General features: G+C 40.5%; 1 protein-coding gene across 5 annotated transcripts in view; it reads right to left on the bottom strand.

Annotated features, from left to right (window-relative positions):
• Positions 1-5,429, bottom strand: part of TTBK2 (tau tubulin kinase 2) — a 173,262-nt gene that overhangs the window by 87,796 nt on the left and 80,037 nt on the right. Inside the window, exon 1 of one of the 5 annotated variants that reach the window (XM_027775788.1) lies at positions 1,730-1,768. The exons of the other annotated variants lie outside the window; for them this stretch is intronic. The gene's annotated coding sequence lies outside the window, so the exon portion shown is untranslated. Of the gene's footprint in view, positions 1-1,729; positions 1,769-5,429 lie in introns of those variants that run through there. 5 annotated transcript variants of the gene reach the window in all.

Below are 5,429 nucleotides of genomic sequence, written 5' to 3'. Positions count from 1 at the left end.
AGGGCATAGCTTCATTTTTTCAATATATTTCCTAGAAGAGGTAACTTAGCAGCCCCTGAATATTGATTCTGAAAACCAGTTTCAAGATTTTACAATCTTTTAAGTAAAAAACAAGAGATTAAGCTTAATGACATTTTCATTTTTCTTTCTTTTTTAAAAAGGTTTTTGCCATAGGGCACATGCATTCGTTGGGGAGATAAACAGTGAGAGGAAAAGTGAGAAATCCTCCCCTACGGGTATGGCCATGCCACAATCCTATCTCCTCCACTCTCCTCCTGGTAAATGACACACACGCACCTGACATTTTCATTTTTCTTACTAGTTCACATAGGAATTAGAGAACTCTAGAAATTTTTCTGAAATAATAGGAAGTGTTAGGAAATAATACTAGAGAATATATCCATTGTAAAACAATCTCCACTTCTAAAGTATATAATTTTCTTAAATAGAAAGGACTTACAATAAAAGCAACAAAAAAGAAATAATTTTTCAAAAGAATCTTCTGGTTTTCTTAACAGCATTTTTAAAAAGGCAATATATCTTCTAACTTTTCATTTTGAGAAGTCCTTATGTATTTTTTTTAAAGAGAGAATTGTCCCATTTTTAAAAAAAGTATTCCAGAAAAGGATATTATCTTCTTAAAACAAAGCTTCTAAATAAGTGTCAACCTGCTCCAGGTTGCCTGCTAGACCACTCAGCCAAAGTTTCTCCAATAAAACCGCTAGTTTTACATGAAGATCCTTTAGTTTAATCCAAAGTAAGTTTTCTTTTTTCTTCACATGGCCCTGGAGAGATTTCATTAAGTACACCTCTGGTATTTGCATCATAGATAATAGCCTGCATTTTTTCATATTGGACCATGTAAATATTCCGGATCTTAAAGTAGGTTGTACAGATTTCAAGCAATGGTTTTTCTCTCTTTTCTACAGTTTATTTTTTCCATAAGAGAAACACACACACACACACACACACACACACACACACACACACGTACAGGCACCCCCAGTAGAGTCTTCACACCGTAGTACACCCTCAGCTTCACCTGTCCAGGATCATGAGCACACTAGGAGACTGCAAGACATGAACTCAGGACTTTCTCCTATGACTTCAGCATCATGGGACATGGTGTTGTCACTATGCCCCCAGCTGGCCCTTTATCCTTTTTTATTGTTGTCATCTTAGGGAGAAGATGAAGTGGTATCTCATGGTTTTGATTTATATTTCCATAATTACTATCCATTTTGATCAGATTTTCATATACTTATTGGCCCTTTGTATACTTTATGTATACAAAATGTCTACTCAGATCCTTTGCTGGTTTTTAAATTGGGTTATTTGTCAATAATTGAGTTATAAGAATTTTGTATATGTATATTTTTAAGGTTTTGCTAAAAGGCAGGCATGCTCATGGAGAGAGAAAGAGAGAGACAAAGAGACAGAGAAAAAGAGAGGGAAAGTAAGAAACCACCTCCCAGGGGGGATAGCCATGATGTAATATCTTCTCCAGTCCCCTCTTGAGATTTTGGGCATACACACACTGGTGTGAGTTTCAAGACACCAGGTCTGAACTCAAACCACAGCCAACGATGCGGAAGTTCAGCACCTTAACCACCACACCACCTGCTTGTATATATTTTACATAAAGTCTATGTCTTAGTCTATTTTAAGCTGTTGTTATAAAATACTTGAGACTAGGTAATTTATACATAACAGAATCTTATTGGCTCACAGTTCTGGAGGTCGGAAATTCCAATATCAATGTGTCAGCATCTGGTTAGGGCCTTCCTGCAGAATCATTACATGGTGAAAGATGAAAAGGTGAGAAAGGGCCAAGATCACCTTTTTTTCTTTTGTTTAAGAACTATTTGTTCTATCTTATTTGTTACTATTTTTCTTTAAAAGAGACTTTTGCTACAGGGTGTGTGCACTCACTGGGAAGACAGAGAGAGACAGTGAGAGGGAAAGTGAGAAATCAACCCACAGGGGAGACAGCCATGCCACAGTCCTTTATCCTCCATTCTCCTCTTGGAATTTTCAACATGCATGCACACATGTCTGGCATGAGTTTCAAGCCACCAGGTTCAGGACTCAAATTTTGGTCAACCATGTGGGAGTCCAATGATGTAACTGCTACACCATCTGCTGGCCCCCGTCTTGGGATCTTAGGCATGTACACACATGCACCTGGCATGAGTTTTAAGTCGTTGGGTCTGTGACTTGAACTGTGGTCGACTACATGGGAGTCCAGTGATATAACCATTATGTCATCTGCTGGTCTCTGTTATTATTATTTTTAATATATGATCAGAGAGGGACCAACAGAAGGCATAATGGTTACTTGTTGGACTACCACACAGTCAACCACAGTATGAGTCCTGGACCTGGTGACTTAAAAACTCATGCTGGGTGTGTGTGCATGTGTGCCCAAAATCCCAAGAGGAGAATAGAGGAGAAGGGACTGTGGTGTGGCCATCCCCCCTGGGGGGGGAGTTTTCACTTTTTGTCTCTCTGTCTCTCCAGTGAGTGCATGTGCCCTATAGCAAAAATTTCTTTAAAAAAAAAGTCAATTTGACCAGAGAGAGGAAAAAAGTAAGCAAGCTACCAGGTTCAGGACTCAAACCAAGGTCAGCCATGTGGGAGTCCAGCACCTTAACCATCTGTCGCTCCAGTGAGTGCATGTGCCCTATAGCAAAAATTTCTTTAAAAAAAAAGTCAATTTGACCAGAGAGAGGAAAAAAGTAAGCAAGCTACCAGGTTCAGGACTCAAACCAAGGTCAGCCATGTGGGAGTCCAGCACCTTAACCACCATGCCACCTGCTGGCCCCCAAGATCACCCTTTAATTGAGAGGGTTTTTTTTGTTGTTGTTATTTTTGGTTTTGCTATAGGGCGTGTGCACTCGCCAGAAAGACAGAGAGAGACAGAGAGATAGAAAGCAAGAAATCCCCCCCCAGAGGGGATGGTCACGCCGCAATCCCTTCTCCTCCATTCTCCTCTTGTGATCTTGGGCACACACACACTTGTGCCCGGCGTGAGTTTAAGCCACCAGGTCTGGGACTCGAACCGTGGTCAACTACGTGGGAGTCCAGCGACATAGCCATTACGCTAACTGCTGGTCCCATCACCCTTTTATAATAGCACCCTATGACCTAATCACTTCTCTAGGGCCTCATCTCTTAATAGTTTTACAACAGAAATTTCAACATGAATTTGGGAAGAGACAAACATTCGAAGTGTGGTAGCCCCTTATGAGATACATGATTTGCACTTTTTTCATTCTGTGGGTTGTATTTTTCACTTTTTTGGTGGTGGCTTTTATTTTTTTAGTTTTTAGTTTTTGCTCTAGGGTGTGTGTGCTTGCCAGAGAGAGACAGAGAGAGAGAGAGTATGTGAGAGGGGGTGGAGGGGATGATGGTGAGGATCCTCTTGGTGAGAACCCACCAGTTCTGAACTTTAACCACACAGTTGGACATGTGGGATCCAGTATCTTAACCCCCATGCCACTTGCTGGCCCAGTGGTGGCTTTTGATGAACCAAAGTTTTTAATTCTGATAAAGACTAGCTTACCTACTTTTTGTTTTATTACTTATGCTTTTAGTACCATATATAAAAACCACTACCTAAGCCAAAGTCACAAAAATGTATGCCTCTTTTTCTTTTGAGAGTTTTATCATTTTAGTTGCTAGATTTAGGACTGTAATCCACTTTGAGTTCACTTTTATATATGATGTGAAATAACAGTCTAAAATTCTTTTGCATGTGGATATTCAATTGAATTGTACTGCAGCCTTTGTTGAAAAGATCATTTCTCCCCATTGATATGTCTTAATATCTCTGTCAAAAATCAATTGACCATAAAATAATAGCTAATTTTTTGGAGAGATTTTTACTATACGTGAGCTCGCTATACACATAGAGAGAGAGAGAGACAGAGAGACAGAAAGCGAGAAATCACCCCCCAGGGGGAATGGCCACGCTGCAAACCCTTCTCCTCCATTCTCCTCCTGGCATTTTGGGCACGCACACACATGCACCTGGCATGAGTTCTTAAGTCACCAGGTCTTGAATCATGGTTGATTACATGGGAGTCCCATGACGTAAGCATTCCGCCATCTGCTGGTCCCAATGATAGCTAATTTTTTTAGAGGGTTGTTTTGTTTTTGTTTTGCCTTTTTGGCTATAGAACATGTGTGTTCACTAGAGAGACAGAAAGAGACAGAATGACAGAAAGTGAGGAGTCATCCCCCAGGGAGGATTGCTATGCCACAATCCGTTCTCCTCCATTCTTCTCTTGGGATTTTTGGGCTTGCACATATATGCTCCTGGTGTGAGTTTCAAGCCACTGGGTCCAGAATTGAAACTGCAGTCAACCACAGGGGAGTCCAACAATGTAACCATTATACAGTCTGCTGGTCCTGATAGCTAATTTTTAAACTCTGAATTTTATTCCATTGATTATATGTCTATCCTTATACAGGTACCACATTGTCTTGATTATTGTCACTCTGCAATAGTTCTTAAATGTGAGTGTTCCAACTTTCTTTTTCTTTTTTAAGATTCCATTGATTGGGGGACCAGCTGTTAGCGTAATGGCTATGTCACTGGACTCCCACGTAGTTGACTGCGGTTCGAGACGCGGACCTGGTGGCTTAAACTCATGCCAGGCGTGTGTGCATGTGTGCCCAAGATCCTGAGAGGAGAATGGAGGAGAAGGGATTGTGGCGTGGCCATCCCCCTGGGGGGTGATTTCTCGCTTTCTGTCTCTCTGTCTTTCTCTGCCTGTCCGGCGAGTGCACGTGCCCTATAGCAAAAACTTCTCCAAAAAAAAAAAAAGATTCCATTGATTGGGACCAGCAGTTGGTATAATGGCTATGTTGTGGGACTCCCATATAATCGACTGCTGTTCGAGTCCTGGACCCAGTGGCTTAAACTCATGCCAGGCACATGTGTGTGCATGCCCAAGATCCTGAGGGGAGAATGGAGGAGAGGAGACTGCAGTGTGGCCATCCCCCCAGGAGGATGATTTCTTGCTTTCTGTCTCTCTGTCTCTCTCTTTCTGGCAAGCACATGCACCCTAAAGCAAAAAAAAAAAAAGAAAAGAAAAGAAAAAGAACTCCATAAAAAAAAGATTCCATTGATCATTCTGAGTCTTTTGATGTTTCATATGTATTTTATGTCCATTTTCACAAAGCAGTCAGTTGGAACTTTGATAGGGATTACACTGAATCAGTAAACCAATTTCAGGATACTGTCATCTCAACAATATTAAGTCTTCCAATCCATGAACATGGGATGTCTTACCATGTATTTAGGGCTTCTTTAATTCTTTCAATAATGTTCTATAATTTTTTAAAGAGTTATTTATTCATTTATTTAATTCCATTTATCTTTTTTTCTATTTTTTTTTTTTTAAAGTTGACCAGAGAAAGAC

This window comes from Tupaia chinensis, unplaced genomic scaffold (assembly GCF_000334495.1).
Source record: "Tupaia chinensis unplaced genomic scaffold, TupChi_1.0 Scaffold000605_1, whole genome shotgun sequence".
In the NCBI taxonomy this organism is placed as follows: Eukaryota; Metazoa; Chordata; class Mammalia; order Scandentia; family Tupaiidae; genus Tupaia; species Tupaia belangeri.
Note: the sequence above shows the minus strand (reverse complement) of the source record. Positions and strands in the feature narration are given on the sequence as shown.